Source organism: Ranitomeya variabilis, chromosome 2, assembly GCF_051348905.1.
Source record: "Ranitomeya variabilis isolate aRanVar5 chromosome 2, aRanVar5.hap1, whole genome shotgun sequence".
In the NCBI taxonomy this organism is placed as follows: Eukaryota; Metazoa; Chordata; class Amphibia; order Anura; family Dendrobatidae; genus Ranitomeya; species Ranitomeya variabilis.
The window spans coordinates 215,774,846-215,792,461 of NC_135233.1; the positions used below are offsets into that span (position 1 = coordinate 215,774,846).

General features: G+C 47.9%; 1 long non-coding RNA gene across 1 annotated transcript in view; it reads right to left on the bottom strand.

The window, feature by feature from the left end:
* LOC143809256 (uncharacterized) overlaps positions 1–17,616 on the bottom strand; it is a 165,997-nt gene that overhangs the window by 35,748 nt on the left and 112,633 nt on the right. The window lies entirely within an intron of this gene.

Consider the following 17,616-nt stretch of genomic DNA (forward strand, 5'->3'; position numbering starts at 1 on the left):
GTAGACGTCCGACAGGGGAGAGTGCCTGTACGTGTCCTCAATTGTGGGGAGGAAGAGGTCCACCTAACCAAGTATACTACGCTCGCCAAACTGTTCACTGTCAATAATAGTGTAATACAGACACCTGAACCCTTGGGCCCGTCAAACGTGGCGGAGAACAAAGGTTCTGCAGAGCACTCGAAAGATTGGTGTCGGGAATTGCATGTGGGCACTGACTCTACCCCATCTCATCAAATACAGGGGGCTTACAGGGTGGTACACGAGTACGAACAGGTATTCAGCAAACACCCCTCAGATTTTGGGCAGGTGAAAGGGATCCAACATCACATCCCCACGGGAGATCATCGACCCATAAAAGAGAGATATCGCCCTGTACCCCCAGCTCATTACCAGTGTGCCAAGGACATGTTGCGGGAAATGAAGGAGGCTGGGGTGGTGAGAGACAGCTGTAGCCCCTGGGCGGCTCCGTTAGTCCTTGTTAAAAAGAAAGATGGTACAATGAGGATGTGTGTTGATTACAGACAGTTGAATCGCATTACACATAAGGACGCATACCCACTGCCCAGGATAGAGGAGTCTCTGGCTGCTTTAAAATCTGCTAACTATTTCTCTACCTTAGATCTCACCAGTGGGTACTGGCAGGTTCCTGTGGCGGAGGCGGACAAAGAGAAGACGGCCTTCACGACGCCAATGGGCCTCTGTGAGTTCAACTACATGCCCTTCGGATTGTGCAATGCTCCCGGAACGTTCCAGAGGATGATGGAGAGCTGCCTGGGACACCTGAACTTTGAAACCGTGCTGCTATATCTGGATGACGTCATAGTCTTCTCTAAAACCTACGAAGACCATCTGAAGCACCTGGCCGAGGTGTTTGAAGCCTTGTCCAAATTCGGCCTAAAAGTGAAACCGTCCAAGTGTCATCTGCTGAAACCTAAAGTGCAGTACCTGGGCCATGTGGTGAGCGCTGAAGGAGTGGCCCCAGACCCCGACAAGGTCACAGTGATCCAGGACTGGCCAAAGCCTAGTGACCTCCACGAAGTCCGGCAGTTCCTCGGGTTGGTAGGTTACTACCGGAGATTCATTAAGGATTTCACTAAGAAGGCCGCACCCTTGCAAAATCTGCTGGTGGGCCAACCAAAGAAGACCAAGGGGAGGAAAACCCCCTTCGATTGGAACGAAGAGCTGGAGGTATCCTTCACCTGCTTGAAGTCGGCGCTGACGGGAGAAGAGGTACTGGCTTACCCCGAATACGACCAACCGTTTGTGCTGTACACAGATGCCAGTAATGTGGGACTAGGAGCCGTGCTGTCTCAAGTCCAGAACGGCAAGGAAAGAGTGATCGCTTACGCCAGCAGGAAACTCCGTCCCACGGAAAGGAACCCTGACAACTACAGTTCCTTCAAACTGGAATTCCTTGCCCTTGTCTGGGCAGTGACGGAGAGGTTTAAGCACTACCTGGCCTCCGCGAAATTCACCGTCTTCACGGACAACAATCCGCTAACGCATCTGGATACTGCCAAACTCGGGGCCTTGGAACAGCGGTGGATGGCCCGGCTGTCCAACTATGATTTCACCATCAAATATCGGGCAGGGCACCAGAATGCCAATGCCGATGCTCTGTCCCGAATGCCCAATTTACCAGAAGTGGGAGAAGACCCGGAGGCACTTGAAGAGGTAGAGCTGCCTGCCTTCCATCGCCCCAAAGCCACTCAGAGCTCTCACCATGTGAAGAACAGGCACAAGAACCAACCGGATGCCACGCTGAATCCCCTGCCCCACCACGGATGGGCAGAAACCCAGGATAGTGACCCCGCGGTCCGTCAGGTGAAAGAGCTCTTGACGCAGGCTGGGTTGCACCCTGGCCCAGATGATCCACAAGAAACCCAACAGCTGTGGAAGGGGAGAAGCAAGCTGTTTATCCATGATGGCAAGCTGTGCAGGAGGAGCATCGACCCACGTACTCATGAATTGGTGTGGCAGATAGTGGTGCCAAGGCGAGATGCGCCCATGGTTCTGGGAGCCTACCATGATGGAGCCGGACACTTCGGATGGAAGAAGCTAGAGAAGCTACTCCGAGGGAGGTTCTATTGGATTGGCATGAAGAGAACCATTGAGAAGTGGTGTCGGGAGTGTGGTCCATGTAGTCTGCGCAGAAAGGACCGTGACAGCCAACGGGCCCCCCTGCGGCCTATCATCACCAAACGGCCGCTTGAACTGGTCGCGCTGGATCATGTGAAGCTGACACCTAGCCGGTCGGGCTATATCTACGCCCTTACCATCGTGGACCACTACTCCAGGTTTCTGGTGGTTGTACCTGTTAAAGATCTAACGGCCAGGACTGCCGCCAGGGCCTTCCAGCAGCACTTTTGTAGACCCCATGGCTACCCAGAGAAGGTACTGACCGACCAGGGGCCTGCCTTTGAAGCAGAAGTATTCCAAGAATTCTGCCAGTTGTACGGGTGTAAGAAGATCAGAACTACACCGTACCACCCTCAAACCAACGGGATGTGCGAGAAGATGAACCAGGTAGTAATCGATTTATTGAAGACCTTGCCTGTGGAAGAACGGAATCTGTGGCCGACAAAGTTGCCTGACTTGGTGGATATGTACAACCACATCCCAGTAAGTTCCACCAACTGTACTCCAGCGTACCTGATGCGAGGAAGGTCTAGTCGGTTACCCGTTGATCTGGATATGGGGGTCCTAGTACCTGAAGATACCTCGTCGGATGCGGATTGGGATGAAGAAAGGCAGCGAAGGTACCGCGAAGTGCAAGAGTGTGTGGAGAGAAGTCTCGCCCAGGCTAGGCAGAAGCAAGAAAGGGACTACAACCAACGCGCTCCTGCGATTCCCCTGTCACCTGGTGAGCAAGTGCTTAAACGGAAGAGGAGGTTACACAAGCTCGATGACCAATGGGAAGCGGAACCGTATACCATCTTGCCATCCGACTTCGACAACACTAAGGTCTGTCTCATCAGCAAGGACAAAGGGGAGACCTCGACAGCGGTATCCAGGGATCACCTTAAGGTCTGCCCCGATAAATTGAAAGAGAGGGGCACGGCCCCAGAGATCTCCCCGCCGGTGGAAAAGGAGAAAATGTTCCATACTGTCCTTGGTGACTTTCCCCAGTCCTGGACACTGATAAACCAAGCCGTTGCGGTACCTGTTGTAATGTTTGAACAGCCGGACCCGCCAGAAACAATGGTGGTACCAGATCATCTGGCTCCACTACCTCAACAAGCCTTGCCTGAAGATGCCATGCCAACCATTGAACCGGCAAATCCTCCCTCTACTATCAGTGAATCTGCTGTACCCACTGTTGATAATTGCAGCTCTGAGAGCCCTAACCTGCCAGTGCTACCCAGACTCACTAGAAGTGTAGTTAGAAGACAGCGCACTACACCAGCGGTAGCAAGCATAGCGGGCCCTGTTAGGCCAATAGCAACCCCTGCGCTGCGAAGGTCCACACGCAGCACTCAAAATCAAACTCCCCTCCGCTACAAACTTTGGAGGTATTAATAAGGGCTGCTATTTAATTGAAAATGTTGTATATATATCGTTTTGTTACAGGTTTTTAAATGGACAATAGAGTAATGGACGGTGAATTGCTCAAAAACTTTCAAAAGGGGGGGGGCCCCTTTGTTTACCCGGGGTCCCCGCTGTTTCAACCACTGAACTGAGAGTCATAAACTGTGCATGACCTAATTTTCGCAACGTTCAAGAATCCTCACCTCCCGTAAAGGGAAGCATTGTTTTGTTCAATTGTTATGTTATTTCAAAAATTTGTGTGTTTCCTGTTTAACATGTATTATTGTTCTTGTTTTCCCAGTCCCGGAGTACTGGATTTAACCGGGGGGGAGTGCAGCACCCCAGAGTCCTGGTTGTTGCAGTACTGTGACTCCGCCACTATGGGGAGCTATGGTACGTCTGATTGCACTAAGGAGTTTCTCTGATCAGGTACACTCACACCACACTTCACACTCCGGCCACCAGGGGGGGTGGTCCTATCTAGTAGGCCACTCCTCACAACTCTGGTAAAACTGGGGGTTGGACAGGAAGACAGGGAGAAGTAGCTGGTAAGAGCTAGTGAGAGGACCTGTCAGGGATGGGGATCCTGGCAGACTCCTCAGAGCAGAACTAACCAGCAAACAACGGGAATACAGAAAAGGAGAATACCAGCAGGGGTTTTGTTGAAAGAGGCAGCACCTTGCTGAGGCGCAAACAATCGGTGGCCGGAACGCCGAGCAAGTAAGAGACTTTAAGTACATTGCAAACCACGGCAGGACAGCTAATTACAGGTTGGCTGTCTCACTTAACACCTAAGCAGACAACGGAGGCAGCTGTGGGAGAGGGGCGACTCTAGAGTCCCGGAAGAACTCCAGGCCTACCCCATCATACGGGTGCGTCCTACCATATCACCTGGAGGACGGAGAACGAACAGTAGAGACAGAAAGAAACAGTTGTGAGGACTATCCCGGGAGCTCAGCAGGGAAGAACTACAACACACAGCGCTAGAAGGTAGATACTGATTCCCACCTGTGAGGAGAACTCCTGATGTGTCGTTGGACCGGCCGGTCTCTGAAAACCCAGTTAACAGCGCTCTGGACTGAGGTCTCCAACATCTTCAGTAAAGAGGTAAAGAGACTGCAAACTGGTGTCCTCGTTATTTACCGCGACCTGCACCGTTACCACACCACTTATTGCACCGGACGTCCCCCATTGACAGACAGGGCCACGGACCGGGTCTAGCCACCGTGACAACCCCAGGACTGAGACCTAGAGGCCCGGCTCCGGGTACCCCTCGGCCCTGCGGCGGTGTGGGGGCGCTCCATGTCCATCACAGAATCTACACCAGGACAATCAGAAGGCTCAACCTGCCCTGAAGAAAAACGAGGATGGAAACCAAAATTACAAAAAAAAGGCGAAACTAAAATAGCTGAACTGGCCCGATTATTAAGGGCAAACTCAGCCAACGGCAAGAAAGTCACCCAATCATCCTGATCAGCAGACACAAAGCATCTCAAATAGGTTTCCAAGGTTTGATTAGTTCGCTCAGTTTGGCCATTTGTCTGAGGATGGAACGCCGAAGAAAAAGACAAATTAATGCCCTTCTTAGCACAAAAGGCCCGCCAAAACCTGGAAACAAACTGGGAACCTCTGTCAGACACAATATTTTCCGGAATGCCATGCAAACGAACCACATGCTGAAAAAACAATGGAACCAAATCAGAGGAGGAAGGCAATTTAGGCAAAGGTACCAAATGGACCATTTTAGAGAACCGGTCACAAACCACCCAGATAACAGACATCCTCTGGGACACAGGAAGATCCAAAATAAAATCCATGGAAATATGCATCCAGGGCCTCTCAGGGACAGGCAAAGGCAAAAGCAACCCACTAGCGCGGGAACAGCAAGGCTTAGCCCGGGCACAAGTCCCACAGGACTGCACAAAAGAACGCACATCCCGCGACAAGGAAGGCCACCAAAAGGACCTAGCAACCAAATCTCTGGTACCAAAAATCCCAGGATGACCGGCCAACACCGAACAATGGACCTCAGAAATTACCTTACTTGTCCATCTATCAGGAACAAACAGCTTCCCCATAGGACAGCGGTCAGGTTTATCAGCCTGAAATTCCTGAAGCACCCGCCGTAAATCAGGGGAGATGGCAGAAAGAACCACCCCTTCCCTAAGAATGCCAACCGGCTCAAGAACTCCAGGAGAATCAGGCAAAAAACTCCTAGAGAGGGCATCCGCTTTAACATTCTTAGATCCCGGAAATTATGAGACCACAAAATCGAAACGGGAGAAAAACAGGGACCATCGAGCCTGTCTTGGGTTCAGCCGCTTGGCCGACTCGAGGTAAATCAGATTCTTATGATCGGTCAAGGCCACAACGCGGTGCCTGGCTCCCTCAAGCCAATGTCGCCACTCCTCAAATGCCCACTTCATAGCCAACAACTCCCGATTGCCGACATCATAATTGCGTTCCGCAGGTGAAAACTTTCGGGAAAAGAAGGCACATGGTTTCATCAAGGAACCATCAGAATTCCTCTGTGACAAAACGGCCCCTGCCCCAATCTCAGAAGCGTCAACCTCAACCTGAAAAGGAAGAGAAACATCCGGCTGATGCAACACAGGGGCAGAAGTAAATCGGCGTTTAAGCTCCTGAAAGGCCTCAACAACCGCAGAGGACCAATTCGTCACATCAGCGCCTTTCTTCGTCAAATCGGTCAGCGGCTTAACCACACTGGAGAAGTTGGCAATGAAACGGCGATAAAAATTAGCAAAGCCCAAAAATTTCTGAAGGCTCTTCACAGATGTGGGCTGAATCCAGTCATGAATGGCTTGGACCTTAACAGGATCCATTTCTATAGACGAAGGAGAAAAAATAAACCCCAAAAAAGAGACCTTCTGAACTCCAAATAGGCACTTAGACCCCTTCACAAATAGAGCATTATCACGAAGGATCTGGAATACCATCCTGACCTGCTTCACATGAGACTCCCAATCATCGGAAAAAATCAAAATATCATCCAAATACACAATCAAGAATTTATCAAGATAATTGCGGAAAATATCATGCATGAAGGACTGAAATACAGAAGGAGCATTAGAAAGCCCGAAAGGCATCACAAGATATTCAAAATGGCCTTCGGGCGTATTAAATGCAGTTTTCCATTCGTCACCCTGTTTAATACGAACAAGATTATATGCCCCTCGAAGGTCAATCTTGGTAAACCAACTAGCCCCCTTAATCCGAGCAAACAAATCTGAAAGCAAAGGTAAAGGGTATTGGAATTTGACCGTGATCTTATTAAGAAGGCGATAATCAATACAGGGTCTCAAGGAGCTATCCTTCTTGGCAACAAAAAAGAATCCCGCTCCCAATGGTGACGAAGACGGCCGAATATGCCCCTTCTCCAAAGACTCCTTAACATAGCTCCGCATGGCGGCATGCTCTGGCACAGATAGATTGAAAAGTCGGCCCTTAGGGAACTTACAGCCAGGAATCAAGTCAATAGCACAATCACAGTCCCTATGTGGAGGAAGGGAACTGGACTTGGGCTCATCGAATACATCCTGGAAATCTGACAAAAATTCAGGAACATCAAAAGAGGGGGAAGAGGAAATTGACATCAAAGGAACGTCACTATGTACCCCTTGACAACCCCAACTAGTCACAGATATAGATTTCCAATCCAGCACTGGATTGTGTACTTGTAACCATGGAAAACCCAGTACAACAACATCATGTAAATTATGCAACACCAGAAAACGGCAATCTTCCTGATGTGCTGGAGCCATGCACATAGTCAGCTGAGTCCAATACTGAGGTTTATTCTTGGCCAACGGTGTAGCATCAATACCCCTAAAAGGAATAGGGCTCTGCAAAGGCTGCAAAGAAAAACCACAGCGCCTGGCGAATTCTAAGTCCATTAAGTTCAGGGCAGCGCCTGAATCCACAAATGCCATGACAGAAAAGGATGACAATGAGCAAATCAGGGTCACAGACAGGAGAAATTTAGGCTGTACAGTACTGATGGTAACAGATCTAGCTACCCTCTTAATACGCTTAGGGCAATCAGAAATAGCATGAGCAGAATCACCACAGTAAAAACAGCCCATTCTGACGTCTGTATCCCCTCTGTTCCGCTCTAGTCAAAATCCTATCACATTGCATAGGCTCAGGACTCTGTTCAGAGGATGCTGCCATATGGTGCACCACTTTGCGTTCGCGCAGGCGCCGATCAATCTGAATGGCTAGAGACATAGATTCGCTCAAACCAACAGGCGTGGGGAACCCCACCATAACATCTTTAAGGGCTTCAGAAAGACCCTTTCTGAAAATTGCTGCCAGAGCGTCCTCATTCCATTTAGTGAGCACAGACCATTTTCTAAATTTCTGGCAGTATAATTCTGCCACTTCCTGACCCTGACACAGGGCCAACAAGGTTAGGTTCGTCATACAATAATCCGAGCGATTGAAAAAATGCATCTACATTAAGCAATGCCGGATCCCCTGACTTAAGGGAGAATGCCCAGTCCTGAGGGTCACCACGCAGCAAAGAAATAACTATTTTAACTTGCTGAATGGGATCACCAGAGGAACAGGGTTTCAGAGCAAAAAACAATTTGCAGTTATTTTTAAAGTTCAAAAACTTGGATCTATCCCCATAAAACAAATCTGGAGTAGGAATTCTAGGCTCTAAAGCCGGAGTCTGAACAACATATATCTTGGATACTCTGTACTCTTGCAGCAAGCTGATCCACACGAGAAAACAAACCCTGAACATCCATGCCCGCGCCCAAATCCTGAACCACCCAAAGATTAAGAGGAAGGAAAAAGACAAAACAGACTAAAGAAAAAAAAATGGCTCAGAACTCTTTTTCTTTTCCTTCTTTTGAGATGCATTCAACTCATTTTTGGCCAGTTGTACTGTTAGGGACTGGTAATTTAGGAGTGACATGCGACTAGCTCTGAGCAGGTGGTAACTATACTGACCGCAGTTCCTGATCTTAACACAACACTAGCAGTAGCCGTGGGATGTTCCTGTCACTCCCTGGACACCTCGTCACAGCCGGAGAACTAGCTACCCCTAAAGGTAGAAACAGGAAAGCTATCTTGCCTCAGAGAAAATCCCCAAAGGACAGACATCCCCCCACAAATAATGACTGTGAGTGGAGAAGGAAATGACACACGTAGAATGAAACAAGATTTAGCAAAGGAGGTCACTTCTAGCTAGATAGACAGTACAGGACAGAACACTGCGGTCAGTAATAAAACTAGAAAAAGTCCACCGCAGAGAAATGCAAAAATCTCCACACCTGACTAAAGGTGTGGAGGGCAAAATCTGCTGCCCAGAGCTTCCAGCTTAGCTGAATAGATCCATACTGATAAGCTGGACAAATGAGCAAAACATAGAATGTGCTGAACAATAAAGTCCACAACAAGAGGAATGCAAAAGGACAAGCAAGGACTTATCTTTGCTGAACAGGTCAGAGTGTCAGGGAAATCCAAAAGAGCTGTGACTCCAAGCAGGAACAATTGACAACTGGCATTGATTGAGGGATAAGGCCAGACTAAAATAGCCGAGCCAGAAAGACGATCAGTGGAAGCAGCTGCTGATGCTAAATCCAAGAAGCAGCCATACCACTCAAAACCACCAGAGGGAGCCCAAGAGCAGAACTCACAAAAGTGCTACTTACAACCACCGGAGGGAGCCCAAGAGCGGAATTCACAACAGTTTAGGTGCTAGAGGATAGCGGTCGTGGACAGGAGAAGACACTGGAGCTGGAGTGATAGGCTTCAATAAGAAGCAAATGCCAACACGCTGCTGTCTGGTTACAAACAGGACCCCAGTGGCATCGGGTGAGATCCAGAGTCCAGAATATGCTGGTCAAGACCCAAGGACCCGACCTGCGCCAGTCAAGACCTAGAGTCCCAACTGCACCAGTCAAGGTCTGAATCCCAGACCTGCGCCAGTCAAGAGCCAGAGCCCAGTTGACACCAGTCGAGAACCGGAGCCCAGCCTCCAGACCCCTGGGAGACACCAGATGTTGAATAAGCACTAAAGATCCGTGAGGAGACTCTGCCCGGAAGAGGATGCCTGCATGAATGAGCCAGGCAGTTGCTTCTAGCACAGACGTATGGTACAGGGATTAGCTTGGGCTGTTACAGTTGACAGGGTCAATTGAAGCGAAGGTGGCCCAACGTGCTTTGGTAGACTTTATCAGTAAGACTTGCAGCCTAGCGGGAAGTACCGGAGGCCCCACACTAGAGCCATTGTTATGGTAGCAGTCTGCACATTAGCTCCCACAGGAACAGGTTTTAGACCCCTGTCAGAGGGACATAAGCATAATCCTCAAGAAGATTCCCCAATGTTTAAGGTGAACTTTAAGACTCATGATATGCCCTGTATTGAATCATTTACTTGTAATTAACATATTGCATCTTGCCGAGTGTTGTTATAACCATTGTAATTTCCTGCTATATTTCAGGAAATAAACTGCTCATTTGTTCCCGCCTTGTGTTCCTCTGCATGTTGCATCCAATCACCTGTATTACACACTCACCGATCAGCTGTGACCATGATCTGGTCGTAAACCGTGAACGGAGCCAGAACAGCACAGCTCTGTACATTGTGTAGTGGTCATTTCCAGTTACTGCAACTAATCTCATAAATATAAGTAAGCAACATCTAAGTAGTGCACCTCCCCTTTAAATGACAAATCCGACTCTTGCTTTATCTGGATGGCAAGTTCCCTTATTTCTATGTACTTTTAGGATTCTTTAGTGATCCCCACTATGTATTTTTTTTTTATTATTATTATTATTATTATTTATTTATATAGCACCATTAATTCCATGGTGCTGTACATGAGAAAGGGGTTACATACAGGGTTATAGATATCGTTTACAGTAAACAGGTTTACATTGACAGACTGGTACAGAGAGGAGAGGACCCTGTCCTTGCGGACTTAGATTCTATGGGATAGTGGGGAAGAGACAGAAGGTAGGGGTGAGGCAGCGGCTCTGGCGGCGGTGAGGTGGTTGCTCTGGTGGCGGTGAGGCGGCGGCATGGTTATTGTAGGCTGTAGGCTTTCCTGAAGAGATGGGTTTTCAGGTTCCGTCTGAAGGGTCCGAGGGTGGTGGATAATCGGACGTGTTGAGGCATGGAATTCCAGAGGATGGGGGATATTCAGGAGAACTCTTGGAGGCGGTTGTGTGAGGAACGAATAAGTGTGGAGGAGAGTAGGAGGTCTTGGGACGAACGAAGATTGTGCAGCGCCCCAGAGTCCTAGTCGTTGCAGTAATATCATTCTTCCACCAGGGGTAATGATGTTACGTCTGAAGGTAATAAAGGAGATCTTACTACCAGGTATCACAAACCATACACCACACTTCACACTCCAGTCCACCAGGGGGAGCCTTGCTCCTATCTACTAGGGCACTCCTCACAGAAGGGTAAAACTGGTGGGCTGGATAGAAAGTTAGGGAGACGCTGGCTGGGCTTTGCCCAGGCAACACCTGTCAGGCAGACAGGGGGAAACGAGGAACATCTGAGCTGCAGACAGAGGGTCCCTGTCAGAGGTGGGATCCTGACAGAGGCCTAGCGAGACAGAAAGCTACGGAGCTGCGCCTGCCCCACGTGCGGCAGCGTCCTAAGAAAGGACACGAAGAGAATTGTATTGTAGAGGGTGAGAAACGAAGTCACAGCACAAGGAGAAAACACCGGGAGGAGTTCTGCCCTGAAATAGGCTGTCTCCTTCTGAGGCGCGTAGCCGGTGGCCGGAACACCGAGGGAGTAATTGACTCTACGCTTTACTTCAGAGACCGGCAGGACAGTCAATTCCAAGTTGGCTGCCCGACCTTAATACCTAAGAAGACACAGTGGCAAATTGTGGGGGTCGAGGCATCTCTAGGGTCCCTATAAACAAGCCTCAGGCCATCAGTCATACGGGTTTGTCCTATCCATACCATCTGGGGGACAGAGAGGAAGAAATAACATCTAGAACATCTACAAGAGTTGTGAGGACCTTACTGAGTTGCTCAGCAGGGAGGGACTACAAGACACAGGCGCTAGTAGGAAGGCTACTGATTTCCACCTGGATAAGGGGACTCTGTATTTGCCTTCGGACTGGCCGGACTCTACCTACCCTGTGGTCTGTACCCTGGACTGTGGATGCTGAAGTCTTCAGGAAAAGGTAAAGAGACTGCAACCTTGTGTCCTCGTTCTTCACTGCGCCTCACACCATCCACCATCTACATACTAGGAAGCCCTGGGGACATACTTCACCTGTGGGAAGGTATACCATCTAGCTGCCATAACACCACCCCAGCGGACCCCTAAGCAGCGTCGGTCACTCTGACCGAATACCACAGGTGGCGTCACGAACACTATCCCTTTAAAGACCTTTCCCTTTCAATACGGACGCCCCTAGGGCCACGGACCGGGTCAGCCACCATGACATCCCCGCTGAGAACCGAAGGACCCGGCTCCGAGTACCCCACTGCCCTACTGGGGGCGCTCCAATTACGTGAGGTAAGATAGTGGGAGATTAGTTCAGAGATATAGGGAGGGGACAGGTTGTGGATGGCTTTGTAGATCAGTGTTAGTAGTTTAAACTGGATTCGTTGGGGGATTGGTAGCCAGTGGAGGGATTTGCAGAGGGGAGAAGCAGGGGAGTAGCGAGGAGAGAGGTGGATTAGCTGGGCAGCAGAGTTGAGGACAGACTGGAGTGGTGCAAGAGAGTTATCTGGGAGGCCACAGAGGAGGGTGTTGCAGTAATCGAGGCGGGAGATGATGAGAGCATGCACAAGAGTTTTGGTAGATTGTGAGCTGAGGAAGGAACGGATTCTGGCAATATTTTTGAGTTGGAGGCGACAGGAGGTGGCAAGAGCTTGGACGTGAGGTTTGTAGACCATATCCCACCTTGCCTGTGTTCCTCACCAACTCTAATAGTTAATTATGACCTGAGAGTAAGACAGAACTTATTGACATGTTATACATCCCGCCAGGGCATCGTGTTTTCTTTAAAATATTATGCAAGTGGACAACACGATTATGTTCATCTCTAATTAGAAACTCACAAATTGATTTTTTTTCCACCATAAAAAAAAGTTAATTTTATGTACTGCTCAATTTATCTGTCTGAAATTACACTTTTTACTGAGGGCAGGCATGTCTCCCTGCTTTATTACACCCATAAAATAATTTTTTATTTAGCCGACAAACTAGTATATCTCTGTGAAGGTGCCCTTACAGAAATCACTGTACGCTATTCCGGACCAAACATGTACCGTATATATAGAGAGCGAGATCAGCATCCAAACCTTAAAGAGGTACTCAGCCTTCGAAAAGCCCTCGCGTCATCCATACTACGCTTATTAGGCCTCTGGAGCCACCCACTATCAGCAGTATCAGTCGCACTGAAATACACACAGCTCCCAATATTCCTCTGCTCCATTTCTTTTCCAAAAAACAGACATTGCTGGTGTAAAATGTGCTACTAAGTTAGCCATTGTGGCAGACCGATTAAAAGAGAATCTCCAGACCTGAACCCCATTGAAAACCTCTGGAATGTAATCAAGAGGATGGTGGATAGTCAGAAGCCATCACATAAAGAAGAACTGCTTCCATTCTTGCACCAGAAGCAGTGTGAAAGACTGGTGGAAAGCATGCCAAGACGCATGAAAGCTGTGATTAAAAATCATGGTTATTCCACAAACTATTGATTTCTGAACTCTTCCTGAGTTAAAACATTAGTATTGTTGTTTCTAAATGATTATGAACTTGTTTTCTTTGCATTATTTGAGGTCTGAATGCACTGTGTTGTTTTTTTGTGACTATTTTTCTTTGTCACAACAAAATACAAAATGTATTGCTTGAAAGTTCAGAGACATGTCAGAAGTTTATAGAATAAAAGAACAATTTACATTTTACTCAAAAATATACCTAAAAAGAGAAAAATCAGACAAACTTAAAATTTTGCAGTGGTCTCTTAATTTTTGCCAGAGCTGTATCACCTGGGGCATTTTTTTACACCATTGATGCAGTCGCTCACAATCTAATTTTACACACTCACAAGGTAGAAACATAACTCCGAATTCCTGAATGTAAAAGAGACATTTCAGGAACCAATTCATTCTTACACCCCTGGATATGCACAGAGTGATGTCACTTCACAGGAATAATTATTTCACATAATTATATCCTTCAAAAAAGATAGTAAAACACAGTGATGTCACAGTACAGAGAAAATATACACAGTGATGTCACAGTACAGGGATAATATACACAGCGATGTCACAGTACAGGGATAATACACACAGTGATGTCACAGTACAGGGTTAATACACACAGTGATGTCACAGTGCAGGGTTAATACACACAGTGATGTCACAGTACAGGGTTAATACACACAGTGATGTCACAATACAGGGATAATATACACAGTGATGTCACAGTACAGAGATAATACACACAGTGATGTCACAGTACAGAGATAATACACAGTGATGTCACAGTACAGGGATAATACACACAGTGATGTCACAGTACAGGGATAATATACACAGTGATGTCACAGTACAGGGATAATACACACAGTGATGACACAGTACAGAGATAATACACACAGTGATGTCACAGTACAGGGATAATACACACAGTGATGTCACAGTACAGGGATAATATAAACATACCTCCCAACTTTTGAAGAAGGCAAAGAGGGACAAAGGTAGCGGCGCGCACAGCGCACCGTGGCACATTTTAGGCCATGCCCCTGACCACACCCATTTCACAACTAGTCACTCCCATATCCATGCCCCAACCACACCCATTTAGCACTGCTGATCATACTGTTTCATATAAACGTAAGGAATGGGATGAATGACCTCGGGGAGATCAAAACATCCAACACCACGGAGACACCATCACGTGTTTCTCAACGCAGTGATCCAGAACACTAGGCACTGCTCCTAATAGCCAGTTTCCTACTCCACACTGATGAGGGGCAAATACCCCGAAACAGCTGTCTGTTGATGGATACCATGTTTTGGCATAGGTGGTTTTCCTTTATTGGATGCTGCCCTTCCCGTGGTTGTTCCTTCCCGGTGAAAGACCTGGCTATTCATTGCTTGCGTTGAGAAACATGTGATGGTGTCTCCACGGCTTTTCTACATGCATACTGTTTCATAAACAATAATTATAAACAGAAAAACATATGGCCACACAGTGCTCCATACTGTATAATGGCCCCACGGTGCTCCATACTGTATAATGGCCACACATGATGCTCCATACTGTATAATGGCCACACAGTGCTTCATACTGCATAATGGCCACACATGATGCTCCATACTGTATAATGGCCACACACGATGCTCCATACTGTATAATGGCCCCACATGATGCTCCATACTGTATAAAGGCCACACATGATGCTCCATACTGTATAATGGCCACACATGATGCTCCATACTGTATAATGGCCCCACATGATGATACGTATAATATAATGGCCCCACGTGATGCTCCATACTGTATAATGGGCACACATTATGCTCCATACTGTATAATGACCACACAGTGCTCCACATACTGTATAATGGCCACACATGATGCTCAATACTGTATAATGGCCACACAGTGCTCCATACTGTATAATGGCCACACAGTGCTCCATACTGTATAATGGCCCCACATGATGCTGCTTACAGTATAATGGCCCCACGTGATGCGCCATACAGTATAATGACCACACATAATGCTTAATACTGTATAATGGCCACACAGTGCTCAATACTGTATAATGGCCCCACATGATGCTCCATACTGTATAATGGCCACACATGATGATGCCAGTGTACAGCCAGGGTTGTAGATGTGTTCCAGCAGCTCTGCTTACAATGCAGAGAAAGATTTCACCACCTGTCGCTGTCCACACAGCTGCCTCACAGATCCTGCACATTGCAATGTAGCCCAGCTCTGCGAACTCTGTATGCACTCAGACAACACCACTATCTACTGGCTCCACCTCTTAACTGCTGTAGTATATGAAGGATATATATATAATACACATATATATATATATATATATACATATATATATATATATATATATATATATATATATACTGTGCCTATGACTATCAGGCTGCAGGGGATTGCTCTGGCTAACAGGCTGCAGTGGATTGCTCTGGCTAACAGGCTGCAGGGGATTGCTCTGGCTAACAGGCTGCAGGGGAATGCTCTGGCTAACAGGCTGCAGTGGATTGCTCTGGCTAACAGGCTGCAGTGGATTGCTCTGGCTAACAGGCTGCAGTGGATTGCTCTGGCTGACAGGCTGCAGTGGATTGCTCTGGCTAACAGGCTGCACTAGATTGCTCTGGCTAACTGGCTGCACTAGATTGCTCTGGCTAACTGGCTGCACTAGATTGCTCTGGCTAACAGGCTGCAATGGATTGCTCTAACACCACACACACCTCAGAATGTCCTCTCTCCCTCTCTGGCCTAATTAAGGGGCGTGTTGGCTTCTCCTGCTGGCTGTGTGGGAGAAGCAGAGTCTGTGCAGGACTGCAGGGCACAGCCTCACAATCGGGACAGTCCCGCAGTATGAGGGACGGCTGGGAGCTATGTATACACAATTGTTATGGTCTGGTGATTAAGGAGCGACATGCGACTAGCTCTGAGCAGGTGGTAACTATACCGACCGCAGTTCCTGATCTTAACACAGACACTAGCAGTAGCCGTGGGATGTTCCTGTCACTCCCTGGACACCTCGTCACAGCCGGAGATCTAGCTACCCCTAAAGGTAGAAGGAGGAAAGCTATCTTGCCTCAGAGAAAATCCCCAAAGGATAGGACAGCCCCCCACAAATAATGACTGTGAGAGGAGAAGGAAATGACATACGTAGTATGAAACAAGATTTAGCAAAGGAGGCCGCTACTAGCTAGAAAGAATTAGTACAGGACAGAACACTGTGCGGTCAGTAATAAAAACTAGAAAAAGTCCACCGCAGAGAAATGCAAAAATCTCCACACCTGACTAAAGGTGTGGAGGGCAAACTCTGCTGCCCAGAGCTTCCAGCTTAGCTGACTAGATACATACTGATAAGCTGGACAAATGAGCAAAACATAGAAAGTGCTAAACAACAAAGTCCACAACAAGTGAACTGCAAAAAGACAAGCAAGGACTTAGCTTTGCTGAAATGGTCAGAGTGACAGGGAAATCCTCAGAGAGCCATGACTCCAAGCTCAACAATTGACAACTGGCATTGAATTAGGGAAAAGGCCAGACTAATATAGCAGAGCCAGAAAGACAATCAGTGAAAACAGCTGCCGATGCTAAATCCAAGAAGCAGCCATACCACTCAAAACCACAGGAGGGAGCCCAAGAGCAGAACTCACAAAAATGCTACTTATAACCACCGGAGGGAGCCCAAGAGCGGAATTCACAACAGTACCCCCTCCCCCCTTGAGGAGGGGTCACCGAACCCTCACCAGAGCCCCCAGGCCGATCAGGACGAGCCAAATGAAAAGCACGAACCAAATCGGCGGCATGGACATCGGAGGCAACCACCCAAGAATTATCCTCCTGGCCATAACCCTTCCACTTGAAAAGATACTGAAGCCTCCGCCTCGAAAAACGAGAATCCAAAATTTTCTCAACCACATATTCCAACTCCCCCTCAACCAACACCGGGGCAGGAGGATCAACAGATGGAACAACGGGTACCACATATCTCCGCAACAAAGATCTATGGAAAACATTGTGGATGGCAAAAGAGGCTGGAAGGGCCAAACGAAAAGACACTGGATTGATAATCTCAGAAATCTTATAAGGACCAATAAACCGAGGCTTGAACTTAGGGGAAGAAACCTTCATAGGAACATGACGAGAGGATAACCAGACCAAATCCCCCACACGAAGCCGAGGACCAACACACCGACGGCGGTTAGCAAAACGCTGAGCCTTTTCCTGAGACAACGTCAAATTGTCTACCACATGAGTCCAAATCTGCTGCAACCTGTCCATCACAGAATCCACACCAGGACAATCAGAAGGCTCAACCTGCCCTGAAGAAAAACGAGGATGGAAACCAAAAT